Source organism: Oncorhynchus nerka, linkage group LG7 (assembly GCF_034236695.1).
Source record: "Oncorhynchus nerka isolate Pitt River linkage group LG7, Oner_Uvic_2.0, whole genome shotgun sequence".
NCBI lineage: Eukaryota > Metazoa > Chordata > Actinopteri > Salmoniformes > Salmonidae > Oncorhynchus > Oncorhynchus nerka.
Window position 1 is genome coordinate 55,592,255 of NC_088402.1, and position 18,324 is coordinate 55,610,578.

An 18,324-nucleotide genomic window follows, 5' to 3' on the forward strand; every position below is an offset into this window, starting at 1 on the left:
AGGTAGCCTATAGTTTTTAAATGATCAGGCATGGCTCTGCACGTTTAATGATGTCACCAATTCATTTGATTACTCATTCATTCATGTTGGGTTTGATATCTTTACTTCTGCCTGGTCTTAGTCTTACTCACACGTCTTACTTTCTGTAGTTCTTGGCCTTCTCCCAAAAATGTGGGTTATAGTCTCCCTCTTCAGTCTTCACCCCTCTGGAAACGGCAGTTATAGGAGAAATTTTTTAAAAATCGAAAAAATGTTTTTCATTCTGACAAAAGATAGAAGCGGTGTTTTTTGAATGATTTATGATTGCCGAATCCTTTTGAAAGTACGTGGAGCACGTGATTTCATCACATAACTATAAAGCTCTACTCTACAGTTAATTCTAAATGCATACTGCTTGCTAAATCTATTTTTCAACTATAACAATGTTTTTTTTTGCATGACATCTTGAGTTTCAAAGTTGCCTGAATTGCTTCCTCTTGCTTTTCTAGTTGACTTGATGCAAGTTGGCCACTGTTTTTGTCGACACGACCGTTCAGTCGAAACGCACAATAGCAGGCATTTGTTGCACCTATTTTCTATGCAAACTTTCTAAATGGCGACCCTAAAAAAATACAAAAAGAATCACTGGACAAGTTAATGAAAACGTCTATTTTCCCTTCTCTCATTCTCACTTGTATAATTATGTTCCTTTATTCCCCTTCATACACCATGCCTGGTCCCCTTTGATATTCCTTGTTGTAGAACTAAAACACAAATTAGGCTTTTAAACAATTCTTAAGTCCAATGTTATACTCAGTTTACATATGAATTCAATAGAGAACTTGAATATGATTACAGTGAACGACTATACCTATAAAACAAAATATGAGATATATTGATACGTGGTGCAGTTTTGAAAAGGGGAGGAAGGGGGGATAGTTTTTCACCTATTCATGTTCACAGAAATCCACCTGTTTCTCATAAACCCAGCTGTGTACTCCCATTTCCAGTGTATTCTATTGAGGAAATTCCCCGTGTCAAGTAATATCCATAATAACTCATACGAAAGCAAACACTTTCTTACTTGTATGATTGAGACTGCCAGGCTGATTTAAAGAGGGGATTCCTCTCGAGGGTTTCTAAAGAAGGAATATATGCAATTTCTCAATAAAGAAATGAGTCGGTGAAATAAATGTCTTTCCCAGTTAGATCAGACAGATTACGGTGTCTCGCCCAATGACGCCAAAGCCCACCTGCCAACCAGCCACCTGCAGGGTGTGTGTGTGTGTGTGTGTGTGTGTGTGTGTGTGTGTGTGAGAGAGAGAGACGGAGAATACCGTTGGTGAGCACAGCACAGAAGAGGAAGTAGACGCTTGTTCAGGTTAGTTATTTCACAGAACCTACTGCAATTACTCATACCTTTCATACTTCGTTGAATGTGGTATTTGAGAAGTTTCACAGCTGGTTGTATCCCCTGAGAGACACCGTATCAATGCAAGAGATAAAATACCTCATTGATGTATGTATGTGGCTCATTTGTTGAACATTTCCACGTGGTTCAACATCACTCTCGATCTCATCTTGCCCCTAGGATATGTCTGAGGGTGTGTTATCTAGTTAAGAATTTCCAGAATGTTTAAAAAGCAACTTCCCCCGACTTACTGTGTTGTTACCTGAGGGAGTGTGTCAAATCATATAAAATTCCCCTAAGGGTGTGCAGTTGATGCTTTTTATGCAAATACATGTTTTTGCTCTATGAGAGAGAGAGTCGACTCTGTGGAAATCTAGGCTTACGTAGTGCCAAGGTCTGGGATTTCTGAGACTAGCTCCCGGAAGTTTCCACAGTCTCACATGACAAGAAAGGGAAAGCAGCCATGCATCCATCACACTTTAGTCTGGGAGCTCATTTTTAGGCCAGGTGCTGATGTGCTAAACCACCGTCCTTCTGGAGGAATAGAGGGAAACACTAGTCTTCCCAGAGTTCTTTGAGAGAAATGTGGCTATTTTCTTCCATTACCAGTGTCACTATACTCATACCAGATTTACACTATAGGGCCAACCTGAATCGTACTACAATGTAACAGGTTGCAGCGCATTTGACAGTAACTTATAAGCAACTAGTGGTAACGTACTGTATTTCATATTGCAGTACATCTACTGTAATCTAAATACAGTATCAAAGCAAGTACTGTGTAATGACACAGTACAATACCATGGAATTTCCTACATTATACTGTACAAAAGTAAATGCTACTGTAATCGATATGAGCAAATAATTGAGTGAGTGAATGGAATTCATTGAGGCGGGATGGGGTTTGTATTTCACAGTATTTTACTGTAATTACATGGGATTGGTGCAAGCATGTTGGCTGCTAGGTGGATCATTCCACCACTACGATGCCTTTTGAGAAGTGTACTTTGGTCAAAATTTCATCTTAAATCAGCCATGTTTCATCTTAAATCAGACAATTTCATCTTAAATCAGCCATGAATCTCTGTGTGACAGGGGGAATGGAAGCTTTTTGTGTGCAACAGGGAGTGGTAATTAAATGCAAGTTTCACTCAAAAATGTTATTGTCTGTCACGACTTCGGTCGAAGTTGGTCCCTCTCCTTCTTCGGACGGTGTTCGGCTGTTGACGTCACCGGCTTTCTAGACACTACCGATCTATGTTTTATTTGTCTTGGTTCATACACACCTGGTTTCTATTCCATTAATTATGTTTCTTATTTTAACCCTCTGATTTCCCTCTCTGTTTTGTGCGTTATTGTTTGTCATGTGGGTTCTCGTTGTTCGTGCTTGGGATTATTTGTATTTGTTCCTTGTTGGAATCTTACTTATTTTGGATGATTACTCAGAACTGTGTCCTGTGCCTGACTGCATTTTTTCATTTTACCAATGTCCTCACATTGTCAACATGTCTAGCCTGACTCTAGGTAACAGGGTTGAAGTGTTATGCTCAATCCGCTCAGTTGTCTACCACAAAACACCAGAAAATTGCCAAAAGGAGTAGAAGCAGTTCACCTGCTTTCACACTTTGAGTTTACGTTTTAGATGTTAAATATTTATTTTGGAAAAAATATTTATCAATAAATAGTTTCACTTGTAATAGAGTTCAGTTCACATAACAGGGTTGCTTTAAAATGAGGGACAAACATAAATAAATGTTTACCTTAAAACTAATCACATTAAATAAATAATAATCTTGTCTTTGTCTAAGCAACCAAATAACTAGGGCTTTACAATGATGGTGAAATGTTGGGGTTAACCTTTTACTGCAGTGGGCTAAATCAGGGTCACAACAGTGTTTCTCGGTCTTAAACCAATCCACTTTGAAACAAAAGTATACACCTCACACACACATGGTTATGAGCTTGAAATGTATTACATTTTGAGTTTGAATCCCAATATTACACTTTATATCCAGTACCAGTCAAAAGTTTGGTACTTATTCAAGTTTTTTAAAAGTTTTTTTTTACAATTTTCTACATTGTAGAATAATAGTGAAGACATAAACTATGAAATAACACATATGGAATCATGTAGTTACCCAAAAAAGTGTTAAACAAATAAAAATATATTAGATATGAGATTCTTCAAAGTAGCCACCCTTGCCTTGGCATTCTCTCAACCACCTTCATGAGGAATGCTTTTCCAACAGTCTTGAAGGAGTTCACACATATGCTGAGCAGTTGTTGGCTTCTTTTCCTTCACTCTGCAGTCCAACTCATCCCAACCCATCTCAATTGGGTTGATGTCGGGTGATTGTGGAGGCCAGGTCATCTGATCCAGCACTCCATCACTCTCCTTCTTGGTCAAATGGCCCCTTACACAGCCTGGAGGTGTGTTTTGGGTCATTGTCCTGTTGAAAAACAAATGATAGTCCCACTAAGCGCAAACCAGATGGGATGGCGTATTGCTGCAGAATGCTATGGTAGCCATGCTGGTTAAATAGTGCCTTGAATTCTAAATAAATCACTGAGAGTGTCACCAGCAAACCACCACCAAACATCAGACCTTCTCCATGCTTCATGGTGGGAACTACACATGCAGAGATCATCCGTTCACCTATACTGCGTCTCACAAAGACACAGCGGTTGGAACAAAATAATATTGGACTCATCAGCCATAGGGCAGATTTCCACAGTCTAATGTCCATTGCCTGTGTTTCTTGGCCCAAGCAAGTCTCTTTTTCTTATTGGTGTCCTTTACTAGTGGTTTCTTTCAGTAATTCAACCATGAAGGCCTGATTCACACAGACTTATCTGAACAGCCAATGTTGAGATGTGTCTGTTACTTGAACTCTGTGAAGAATTTATTTGGGCTGCAATCTGAGGTGCAGTTAATTCTAATGAACTTATCACCTGCAGCAGAGGTAACTCGGTCTTCCTTTCCTGTTTCTTCATAGTGCTTGATGGTTTTTGCGACTGCACTTGAAGAAACTTTGCACTTGACTGACCTTCACGTCTTAAAGTAATGGACTGTCATTTCTCTTTGCTTATTTGAGCTATTCTTGCCATAATATGGACTTGGTCTTTTACCAAATAGGGCTATCTTCTGTATACCACCCCTACCTTGTCACAACACAACTGATTGGCTCAAAAGCATTAAGAAGGAAAGAAATTCCACAAATTAATTTTTAACATGGCACGCCTGTTAATTGAAATGCATTCCAGGTGACTACCTCATGAAGCTGGTTGAAAGAATGCCAAGAGTGCGCAAAGCTGTCATCAAGGCAAAGGGTTGCTACTCTTCGCTGTTGACATACTCCCTCTACAGAACAGCTCAAACTGGCACTAACCAGAATAGAAAGAGGAGTGGGAGGCCCCGGTGCACAACTGAGCAAGAGGACAAGTACATTAGAGTGTCTAGTTTGAGAAACAGATGCCTCACAAGTCCTCAACTGGCAGCTTCATTAAATAGTACCCACCAACAGTGAGGAGGCGATGCTGGCCTTCTAGGCAGAGTTCCTCTGTCCAGTGTCTGTGTTCTTTTGCCCATCTTAATCATTTATTTTTATTGGCCAGTCTGAGATATGACTTTATAACTTTTTTAACAAGGCACACCTGTTAATTGAAACACATTCCAGGTGACTTTCTCATGAAGCTGGTTGAGAGAATGCCAAGCGTGTGCAAAGCTGTCATCAAGTCAAAGGGTGGCTACTTTGAAGAATCTCAAATATAAAACATATTTTGATTTGTTTAACACCTTTTTGGTTACTATTTGTTTCCATGTGTATTATTTAATAGTTTTGATGTCTTCACTATTATTATACAATGTAGAAAATAGTAAAAAAAATAAAGAAATCCTTGAATGAGTAAGTGTGTCCAAGCTTTTGACTGGTACTGTACATCACAGAAGACTGAAATCTAACAAAACCCTTTGACATAGAATTTCTACAAGTAAAAAAAACAAAAAAACAATGTTCATTAATTATGATATTCTGAAGAATATTAATAATGTTAAGACTGCAGGAAAGGGGATGTGTGGGTTCAAATCTTCCTATAAGTCACAGATGGTGCACGGTGGGACATGTCAATATGCTGAATTTATTCATAGAAAAGACTTACAGCAGAAGTAGAACTAACATTGCACATCAATGGTGTGGACGCATGTTCTACAGAAGGACTGAATAGTTTAGACGCAAACCAAAAGGAGTTTGAGGAACTTCTCCAGGAAATATCTGGTTTAATTCATATAAAACTTGAGGAAGAGTGTTGTGATATTATTTTCCTTAAAAATCAGGTTAAACTCGCTGCAACACAACTACAGTTGGCAATTGACTATTTCAGACGGGGAAAACCCCTGGCCTTGATGGCATTCCAATAGAAATATACTGAACAAAAATATAAATGCAACATTTTTACAGAGTTACAGTTAATAGAAGGAAATCAGTCCATTGAAATAAATGCATTAGACCTTAATCTATAGATTTCACATGACTGGGCAGAGGTGCAGCCATGGGTGGGGCTGGGAGGGCATAGGCCCTCCCACTGGGGAGCCAGGCCCAACCACTCAGAATGAGTTTTTCTCCACAAAGGGGCTTTATGAAGGACATAAATACTCCTCAGCACCCCCTTTCCCCCTCCTCAGATGTTTCCCCAGGTGAAGAAGCTGGATGTGGATGTCCTGGGCTGGCGTGGTTACACGTGGTCTGCGGTTGTGAGGCCAGCTGGATGTACACTGCTCAAAAAATAAAGGGAACACTAAAATAACACATCCTAGATCTGAATTAATTAAATATTCTTATTAAATACTTTTTTCTTTACATAGTTGAATGTGCTGACAACAAAATCACACAAACATTATCAATGGAAATCAAATTTATCAACCCATGGAGGTCTGGATTTGGAGTCACACTCAAAATTAAAGTGGAAAACCACACTACAGGATGATCCACTCTAAATTCCAAGCATCTGCCTCTAACCCTAGGAAGCTCTTTGCCACCTTCTCCTCCCTCCTGAATCCTCCTCCCCCTCCCCCCCTCCTCCCTCTCTGCAGATGACTTCGTCAACCATTTTGAAAAGAAGGTCGACGACATCCGATCCTCGTTTGCTAAGTCAAACGACACCGCTGGTTCTGCTCACACTGCCCTACCCTGTGCTCTGACCTCTTTCTCCCTCTCTCTCCAGATGAAATCTCGCGTCTTGTGACGGCCGGCCGCCCAACAACCTGCCCGCTTGACCCTATCCCCTCCTCTCTTCTCCAGACCATTTCCGGAGACCTTCTCCCTTACCTCACCTCGCTCATCAACTCATCCCTGACCGCTGGCTACGTCCCTTCTGTCTTCAAGAGAGCGAGAGTTGCACCCCTTCTGAAAAAACCTACACTCGATCCCTCCGATGTCAACAACTACAGACCAGTATCCCTTCTTTCTTTTCTCTCCAAAACTCTTGAACGTGCCGTCCTTGGCCAGTTCTCCCGCTATCTCTCTCAGAATGACCTTCTTGATCCAAATCAGTCAGGTTTCAAGACTAGTCATTCAACTGAGACTGCTCTTCTCTGTATCACGGAGGCGCTCCGCACTGCTAAAGCTAACTCTCTCTCCTCTGCTCTCATCCTTCTAGACCTATCGGCTGCCTTCGATACTGTGAACCATCAGATCCTCCTCTCCACCCTCTCCGAGTTGGGCATCTCCGGCGCGGCCCACGCTTGGATTGCGTCCTACCTGACAGGTCGCTCCTACCATGTGGCGTGGCGAGAATCTGTCTCCTCACCACGTGCTCTCACCACTGGTGTCCCCCAGGGCTCTGTTCTAGGCCCTCTCCTATTCTCGCTATACACCAAGTCACTTGGCTCTGTCATAACCTCACATGGTCTCTCCTATCATTGCTATGCAGACGACACACAATTAATCTTCTCCTTTCCCCCTTCTGATGACCAGGTGGCGAATCGCATCTCTGCATGTCTGGCAGACATATCAGTGTGGATGACGGATCACCACCTCAAGCTGAACCTCGGCAAGACGGAGCTGCTCTTCCTCCCGGGGAAGGACTGCCCGTTCCATGATCTCGCCATCACGGTTGACAACTCCATTGTGTCCTCCTCCCAGAGCGCTAAGAACCTTGGCGTGATCCTGGACAACACCCTGTCGTTCTCAAATAACATCAAGGCGGTGGCCCGTTCCTGTAGGTTCATGCTCTACAACATCCGCAGAGTACGACCCTGCCTCACACAGGAAGCGGCGCAGGTCCTAATCCAGGCACTCTCCTGTCTGGATTACTGCAACTCGCTGTTGGCTGGGCTCCCTGCCTGCGCCATTAAACCCCTACAACTCATCCAGAACGCCGCAGCCCGTCTGGTGTTCAACCTTCCCAAGTTCTCTCACGTCACCCCGCTCCTCCGCTCTCTCCACTGGCTTCCAGTTGAAGCTCGCATCCGCTACAAGACCATGGTGCTTGCCTACGGAGCTGTGAGGGGAACGGCACCTCAGTACCTCCAGGCTCTGATCAGGCCCTACACCCAAACAAGGGCACTGCGTTCATCCACCTCTGGCCTGCTCGCCTCCCTACCACTGAGGAAGTACAGTTCCCGCTCAGCCCAGTCAAAACTGTTCGCTGCTCTGGCCCCCCAATGGTGGAACAAACTCCCTCACGACGCCAGGACAGCGGAGTCAATCACCACCTTCCGGAGACACCTGAAACCCCACCTCTTTAAGGAATACCTAGGATAGGATAAAGTAATCCTTCTCACCCCCCCCCCCTTAAAAGATTTAGATGCACTATTGTAAAGTGGCTGTTCCACTGGATGTCATAAGGTGAATGCACCAATTCCAACTTTGATGTAATGTCCTTAAAACAAGTCAAAATGAGGCTCAGTAGTGTGTGTGGCCTCCACGTGCCTGTATGACCTCCCTATAACGCCTGGGCATGCTCCTGATGAGGTGGCGGATGGTCTCCTGAGGGATCTCCTCCCAGACCTGGACTAAAGCATCCGCCAACTCCTGGACAGTCTGTGGTGCAACGTGGTGGTGCATGGAATGTGGTGCATGGAGCGAGACATGATGTCCCAGATGTGCTCAATTGGATTCAGGTCTGGGGAACGGGCGGGCCAGTCCATAGCATCAATGCCTTCCTCTTGCAAGAACTGCTGACACACTCCAGCCACATGAGGTCTAGCATTGTCTTGCATTAGGAGGAACCCAGGGCCAACCGCACCAGCATATGGTCTCACAAGGAGTCTGAGGATCTCATCTCGGTACCTAATGGGAGTCAGGCTACCTCTGGCGAGCACATGGAGGGCTGTGCGGCCCCCCAAAGAAATGCCACCCCACACCATGACTGACCCACCGCCAAACCGGTCATGCTGGAGGATGTTGCAGGCAGCAGAATGTTCTCCACGGCGTCACCAGACTCTGTCACATCTGTCACATGTGCTCAGTGTGAACCTGCTTTCATCTGTGAAGAGCACAGGGCGCCAGTGGCGAATTTGCCAATCTTGGTGTTCTCTGGCAAATGCCAAACGTCCTGCACGGTGTTGGGCTGTAAGCACAACCTCCACCTGTGGACGTCGGGCCCTCATACCACCCTCATGGAGTCTGTTTCTGACCGTTTGAGCAGACACATGCAGATTTGTGGCCTGCTGGAGGTCATTTTGCAGGGCTCTGGCAGTGCTCCTCCTGCTCCTCCTTGCACAAAGGCGGAGGTAGCGGTCCTGCTGTTGGGTTGTTGCCCTCCTACGGCCTCCTCCACGTCTCGTGATGTACTGGCCTGTCTCCTGGTAGCGCCTCCATGCTCTGGACACTACGCTGACAGACACAGCAAACCTTTTTGCCACAGCTCGCATTGATGTGCCATCCTGGATGAGCTGCACTACCTGAGCCACTTGTGTGGGTTGTAGACTCCGTCTCATGCTACCACTAGAGTGAAAGCACCGCCAGCATTCAAAAGTGACCAAAACATCAGCCAGGAAGCATAGGAACTGAGAAGTGGTCTGTGGTCACCACCTGCAGAACCACTTCTTTATTGGGGGTGTCTTGCTAATTGCCTATAATTTCCACCTGTTGTCTATTCCATTTGCACAACAGCATGTGAAATTTATTGTCAATCAGTGTTGCTTCCTAAGTGGACAGTTTGATTTCACAGAAGTATGATTGACTTGGAGTTACATTGTGTTGTTTAAGTGTTCCCTTCATTTTTTTTAGCAGTGTACATGACAAATTCTCAAAACAACGTTGGATGCGGGTTATGGTAGAAATATTAACATTCAATTCTCTGACAACAGTTCTGTTGGGTGTTCCTGCAGTCAGCATGCCAATTGCACACTCCCTCAAAACTTGTGGCATTGTGTTGGGTGACAAAACTGCACATTTTAGAGTGGCCTTTTATCGTCCCCAACACAAGGTGCACCTATGTAATAAGCATGCTATTTAATCAGCTTCTTGAAATGCCACATCTGTCAGGTGGACGGATTATCTTGTCAAAGGAGAAATGCTGTCTAACAGGGATGTAAACAAATTTGTGCACATCATCTATTCATTAGAGTGCAACTTTCAACAATCTACCGATATAAATAGATTTTGTTGGACAAATATGACTCACTGATCTGTATCAGTTCATATCGTTCTATCTGCAACAATCGGAAAGTTTCACCAAACTGATTTAACCACAGGTTGTTGAAAACAATCCTGAAAACAACCTGATTGGACGCAAGAAAAGTTCAATTCTCTTTTGGTTTTGATGTCTTTTGTCTCCATCTGTAGGAGGAGTGGGGCAACAGACAGAAACAAAGGCACTTCCAGAAAGTAGAGACCCTAAGACCCTACTCCCTGGACACTTCCCTTACACTTTCCCTCTACTCCCTGGAATTTCAGAATTTCTGACTGATATGGGATCTTCCAACTGTATTGCAAAAATCTGGCTTCTGTAGCACTTCCGTGTAGATAACTTCCTCCCGGTATCATCTGAGTTTCCTTTTCTATGAGCCAAATTCTTCACATTGCAAAACGGGCTTTGCAGCATTCAATGACTTATGATGCAGTCCCTTGTGAATTTACAGTTAGAACTACGCTACTTTATTGGCTCACACTCTCAGAAGTATACATTCCGAAGACAAGGATGGAGGAGGGTTCTATTATACTGAACAAAAATATAAACGCAACATGCAACAATTTCAAAGATTTTACTGAGTTACAGTTCATTTAACGAAATCAGTCAATTGAAATGAATTATGAACTAATTTATGGATTTCACATGACTGGCAATACAGATATGCATCTGTTGGTCACGGATACCTTAAAAAAAAAGGTAGGGACGTGGATCAGAAAACCAGTCCGTATCTGGTGTGACCACCATTTGCCTCATGCATCACCACACATCTCCTTTGCATAGTTGATCAGGCTGTTGATTGTGGCCTGTGGAATGTAGTCCCACTCCTCTTCAATGGCTGTGCAAAGTTGCTGGATATTGGTGGGAACTGGAACATGCTGTCGTACACTTCGATCCACAGCATCCCAAACATGCTCAATGGATGACATGTCTGATGAGTATGCAGGCCATGGAAGAACTTGGATATGTTCAGATTGTGGGGCCATGCATTATCATACTGAAACATGAGGTTATGGCGGCGGAAGAATGGCACAAGAATGGGCCTCAGGATCTCGTCAAGGTATCTCTTTGCATTCAAATTGCCATCAATAAAATGCAATTGTGTTCGTTGTCCGTAGCTTGTAGCTCATACTCTTCACAACCACAACCCGTCAAAATTTGAGACATCTGTGGCATTGTGTTGTGTGACAAAACTGCACATTTTAGAGTGGCCTTTTATTGCCCCCAGCAAAAAGTGCACCTGTGTTATGATGATTCTGTTTAATCGGCTTCTTGATATGCCACACATCAGGTGGATGGATTATATGGGGAAAGGAGAAATGCTCACCAACAGGGATGTCAACAAATTTGTGCACAACATTTTTGAGAAACAAGCGTTTTGTGCATTCGGAACATTGGGATATGTTATTTCATCTCACGAAACATGGGCCCAAAACTTTACATGTTGCATTTTATATCTTTTACAGTGTCTATCAAAAGTTTTATGAATTACTGAAAGATTCACTACTAGTTTTCATTATTCATACAGTTGAAGTCAGAAGTTTACATACACCTTAGCCAAATACATTTAAACTCAGTTTATTGCAATTGCTGACATTTTAGGTCAGTTAGGATCAGCACTTTATTTTAAGAATGTAAAATGTCAGAATAATAGTAGAGGAGAATAATTTATTTCAGCTTTTATTTCTTTCATCACATTCCTAGTGGTTCAGAAGTTTACATACACTCAATTAGTATTTGGTAGCATTGCCTTTAAATTGTTTAATTTGGGTCAAACATTTCAGGTAACCTTCCACAAGCTTCCCACAATAAGTTGGGGAAATGTTGTTCCATTCCTCCTGACAGAGCTGGTGTAACTGAGTCAGGTTTGTAGACCTCCTTGCTTGCACATGCTTTTTCAGTTCTGCCCACAAATTTTCTATAGGATTGAGGTCAGGGCTTTGTGATGGCCACTCCAAAACCTTTACAACTTTGTTGTCCTTAAGCCATTTTGCCACAACTTTGGAAGCATGCTTGGGGTCATTTTCCATTTGGAAGACCCATTTGCGACCAAGCTTTAACTTCCTGACTGATGTCTTGGGATGTTGCTTCATTATATCCACGTAATTTTCCGTCCCCATGGTGCCATCTATTTTGTGAAGTGCACCCGTCCCTACTGCAGCAAAGCAACCCCACAACATGATGCTGCCACCCCCGTGCTTCATGGTTGGGATGGTGTTCTTTGGCTTGCAAGCCTCCCCCTTTTCCTCCAAACATAATGATGGTCATTATGGCCAAACAGTTCTATTTTTGTTTCATCAGACCAGAGGACATTTCTCCAAAAAGTACAATCTTTGTCCCCATGTGCAGTTGCAAACCGTAGTCTGGCTTTTTTATGGCGGTTTTGGAGCAGTGGCTTCTTCCTTGCTGAGCAGCCTTTCAGGTTATATCGATATAGGACTCATTTTACTGTGGATATAGATACTTTTGTACCTGTTTCCTCCAGCATCTTCACAAGGTCCTTTGCTGTTGTTCTGGGATTGATTTGCACTTTTCGCACCAAAGTACATTCATATCTAGGAGACAGAACGTGTCTTCTTCCTGAGCGGTATGACGGCTGCGTGGTCCCATGGTGTTTATACTTGTGTACTATTGTTTGTACACATGGCCGTGGTACCTTCAGGCATTTGGAAATTGCTCCCAAGGATGAGCCAGAATTGTGGAGGTCTACAATTATTTTTTTTAGGTCTTGGCTGATTTCTTTTGATTTCCCCATGATGTCAAGCAAAGAGGCACTTAATATGAATGTAGGTCTTGAAATACATTCACAGGTACACCTCCAATTGACTCAAATTATGTCAATTAGCCTATCAGAAGCTTCTAAAGCCATGACACCATTCTCTGAAATGTTCCAAGCTTTTTAAAGGCACAGTCAACTTAGTGTATGTAAACTTCTGACCCACTGGAATTGTGAAACAGTGAATTATAAGTGAAATAATCTGTCTGTAAACAATTTTTGGAAAAATGACTTGTCATGCAGAAAGTAGATGTCCTAACCAACTTGCCAAAACTATAGTTTGTTAACAAGAATTTTGTGGAGTAGTTGAAAAACTAGCTTTAATGACTCCAACCTAAGTGTATGTAAACTTCTGACTTCAACTGTACATGATAAACTGTCTGACACCAAAGAGGGGATGATTTCTATCCTACTGAAGCAGGAGCCAGGGGGACAGTCTTGCAAAAAAAATTGAGGCCCCTCACTATTCAATGTTACGATGCAAAAATATTGGGCAAATTTATTGCTCATAGAATTAAAAAGGTCTTAAAGTCTTAACAGATATTATCAATCACGATTAGACAGGATTCTTAAAAGGAAGATATATTGGAGATAGGAGACAATTACTAAGAATCATTGAAAACTATGAGAATGCAGGGACTATCTTTATAGCAAACTTCTTATGTAAAATACTAAATGGTAATTTACCTGAGAAAAACAAGGTTGCCCACTATCACCATACATTACTTGTTTGTTATGGCTATTGAATTGTTTGCTATAAAAATGAGATCCAAGGTATCAATGTATACCGATGATTCAAGTTCTCTTGCGTTCAATTTTCACACCTGAACAGTCTTATTGAGGACCTGGATAGTTTCTCCAGTTTATCTGGATTAAATCCCAACTATAATACATGTACTATATTACGGATTGGGTCTCTAAAAGACAGACTTTAAATTGTTATGTGGTCTCCCGATTAAATGGGTGGATGGTTCAGTTTATTTGCTTGGTGTACATATCCCGGAAAAGTTACATGAAAATTACCCTGATTAATTCTATAGTGATATCGCAGTTTAAATATCTATTGATGGCGCTACCTAGTCCAGAATAATATTTTTTCAAATTGTGAGCAAATTAAATTTTTATTTAGAATGGAAAACCAGATACATTTAAATGGGTATATGTATATAATGAATTCATTTTTCTGCAAAAACTATTAAATATCATGGAATTACACTGAAACTTTATCAAAATCCAAACTGGTTTTCCAGTAGGCTACTAAGAGAGGCACATCCAATGTTTAAAAAGGGCTTTTTGCTGTTATACAGATTACAACTATCAATTTCCAGTGGATTGACAATGTAACCCTGTTTTAAAGTATTCTTATTTTTAAATGAAGCTATACAGAGTTGGCTACAATTCCAATTTTATCCTACAGAAGTGGCAAAACATATATTACAGCAAATAATATGGCAAAACTCCAATGAACTGATAGAGGATAAAGCAATCTTCTTGGAGAGAACATGAAAGGAAGGTATCATGTTTATGAATGACATTGTAAACAACGATGGTAGAATTATGTCACATGTAAGGGAAGTGTTATGTTTGTGTATCAAAAGTCAATCAAGATCAGTACTACTTATTGTGACCAATTAGATGGGTTCATGCAGGTGACTGACTGATCGTATATGGAGGAATCCTCACTATCACTGATCCTTAACTTGGCAGTACGCCCAGAATATTGCTATGGGAACAACCAAGGTATCTCAGTTTCAAGGTCTCAACTTGGAGAGAGAGAGAGAGAGCCTCAAGAGGTATTGGTCAGACGCATGTGCGAGCCACCGGTAGGAATGAAGGAATTATGCTAAATCATGCAAATATAACTTGTCCATGCATAGCTGTATTTAAGACAATTGTTGGGACTGCCCAAGCTGAGTTTTCTGATAGACCTGTACAGTGTGCAGAGTTTGTTGTAACCTTTCCAGCCGGCTAAAAATATAGTGATTCATTTAAGATTGACTTTAGGTGTCCCCCGGTGTTGAATTCCCACCCCACACACATGCAATTAATCAAGGTGTATGGAGATGAATGCTCAATACAAAATTATAACCAACTCATCGCATCTCTGCTACAAAAATGGCATCGGGTTTATGAACTGATGTACAAAACAACAATTGACGCATCAATGCTTTCTTTTCAATTTAAGCTATTATTTACAATTCTCGCTACAAAAAGTATGCTCAGTATGTGGAACAGTCAGACCGGTGCAGACTCGCGGAAACAGAATCAATAGAGCATCTCTATTGGTACTGTCCATCGGTGGCTTGTTTTTGGAGATGGGTTCGGGAATGGTTATTATGTCATAATATCAGGGTGCAGTTGGACCTGCAAGCTGTATTGCTGGGGGATTTGAAGGACCACAGTCGGTCAATAGGAAATATCATTGTGCTCTTGGGTAAAAAAAAAAGTATTTTGTGGGGAAATTTCTGTAGAAATTTTGCAGATGGGGAGGTTCAGTCCCTAGTGAGGCACCATGGTAGAATGGAGGGAGGTATTACAATATTAGAATGATGATTTACTAGGAAAGGTGAGATAGCAGATGCTCTGAAAGAGCTGCAAAACCTGGACCCGTACAAATCAGCTGGGCTAGACAATCTGGACCCTCTCTTTTTTTTACTTCTTTAAACATGTTTACCTCCTTTTCTCCACAATTTCGTGGTATCCAATTGATAGTAATTACTATCTTGTCTCATTGCTACAACTCCCGTACGGGCTCGTGAGAGACAAAGGTCGAAAGCCATGCATCCTCCGAAACACAACCCAACCAAGCCGCACTGCTTCGTAACACAGCGCGCATCCAACCCGGAAGCCAGCCGCACCAATGTGTCGGAGGAAACACCGTGCACCTGGCTACCATGGTTAGCGCGCACTGCACCCGGTCCGCCACAGGAGTCGCTGGTGCGCGATGAGACAAGGATATCCCTACTGGCCAAACCCTCCCTAACCCGGACGACGCTAGGCCAATTGTGCGTCGCCCCACGGACCTCCTGGTTGCGGCCAGCTGCGACAGAGCCTGGGCGCGAACCCCGAGTCTCTGGTGGCACAGCTAGCGCTGCGATGCAGTGCCCTATACCACTGCGCCACACGGGAGGACTGGACCCTCTCTTTCTAAAATTATCCGCCGCCATTGTTGCAACCTCTATTACCAGTCTGTTCAACCTCTCTTTCGTATCATCCGCGATTCCTAAAGATTGGAAAGCTGCCGCGGTCATCCACTTCTTCAAAGGGGTGACACTCTAGACCCAAACTGTTATAGACCTACAGTATATCCATCCTGCCCTGCCTGGTCAGTGAACAAAAATGGTCAGTGAACAAACAGATCACTGACCATTTCGAATCCCACCGTACCTGCAATCCGGTTTCCGAGCTGGTCAAGGGTGCACCTCAGACACGCTCAAGGTACTAAACGATATCATAACTGCCATCGATAAAAGACAGTACTGTGCAGTCGTCTTCATCGACCTGGCCAAGGCTTTCAACTCTGCCAATCACCTTACCTCTGGCAGTCTCTATGGTGTGCCACAGGGTTCAATTCTCGGTCCAACTCTTTTCTCTGTATATATCAACAATGTCGCTCTTGCTGCGGGTGATTCTTTGATCCACCTCTACGCAGATGACACCATTCTGTATACATCTGGCCCTTCTGTGGACACTGTGTCAACAAACCTCCAAACAAGCTTCAATGCCATACAACACTCCTTCCGTGGCCTCCAACTGCTCCTAAACGCTAGTAAAACTAAATGCATGCTCTTCAACCGATCGCTGCCCGCACCCGCCTGCCCGACTAGCATCACTACTCTGGACGGTTCTGACTTAGAATATGTGGACTACAAATACCTAGGTGTCTGGCTAGACTGTAAACTCTCCTTCCAGACTCATATTAAGCATCTCCAATCGGCTTCCTGTTTCTCAACAAAGCCTCCTTCACTCACGATGCCAAACATACCCTCGTAAAACTGACTATCCTACCGATCCTCGACTTCGGCAATGTCATTTACAAAATAGCCTCAGCAAACTGGATGCAATCTATCACTGTGCCATCTGTTTTGTCACCAAAGCCCCATATACCACCCACCACTGCGACCTGTATGCTCTCATCAGCTGGCCCTCTCTACATATTCATCGCCAGACCCACTGGCTCCAGGTCATCTATGTCTTTGCTAGGTAAAGAGTCACCTTATCTCAGCTCACTGGTCACCATAACCGCTCTCTAGCAGGTCATCCCCAAAGCTTCCCCAGTTCTCTGCTGCCAATGACTAGAACGAATTGCAAAAATCGCTGAAGTTGGAGACTTATATCTCCCTCACTTTACTTTAAGGATCAGCTATCTGAGCAGCTTACCCATCGCTGCAGCTGTACACAGCCCATCTGTAAATAGCCCATCCAACTACCTACCTCATCCCCATATTGTTTTTATTAACTTTTTTTTGCTCTTTTGCACACCAGTACATCTACTTGCACATCATCATCTGCACATCTATTACTTTGCTACTATGGCCTATAGATTATTCTATTGTGTTATTGACTGTACTTTTATTTATCCCACGTGTAACTCTGTGTTGTTGTTTTTTGTCGCACTGCTTTACTTTATCTTGGCTGGGTCGCAGTTATAAATGAGAACTTGTTCTCAACTGGCCGACCTGTTTAAATAAAGGTGAAAAAAAAAAATTGTTTTATTTTTGATGTAGATTATTTTTGTTGTTTTGATGTGTTGTTTTGTTCCTGTTTGGACCCCAGGAAGAGTATCAGCTGCTGCTAATAGGGATCCTAATGAAATACTAAATGCTAATAAAATACTAACCTGGCAGTGACTACAGGGCAAAACAGATCAAAAAGACATGGCAAAATGCTCAACCATTAAAGGTTTAAGACTTGCTGCCACCCCAATCTGTCTCCTATACATTTAAATTTGATGGGGCACAACTATCAGTTAAATTGGTACAGCACTCTCACTAACGGCTGCAACAAACTTAGCCTCTTACAAGGCATGCCTCAAAATATATTAATGAGACAGAAAAAATCATACCACTCCAAATATACGGTACGGTACTGTATTCTGTGGGATGGAATTACAGTACCATTAGAAATACAGCAGTTCTTTCCCCGCACACAAATTTGTCCCATAATGCACCATAATTTATAGTATGCTACAGTAAAACATTTCACAGTATTTGACTGTTGATAATAGCCCACATTATCGTATAAATTACAGTTTTCTGTTACAGTGTAGGCTGGCATAGATATTTTAATTTCAAACCAAATTTCCAGCACGGTTCCACAAGCTAAGACAGACGCGTCCTATCTCTACAGGAACCTTTGGTGGCTCCAGCATACCTGTATAGAGTATAAAATGGATATTGTACTTGTTTCTCTGCTCCGCCCTACCCCATATAGTCCTGAAGAGCTTAGCTATGAGGGGTGAGGGGCTTCTCCCAGCCCACTCAGCCCAGAGGTGTCAGGGCCTCAGCATGTTGGGGCGTGTCGG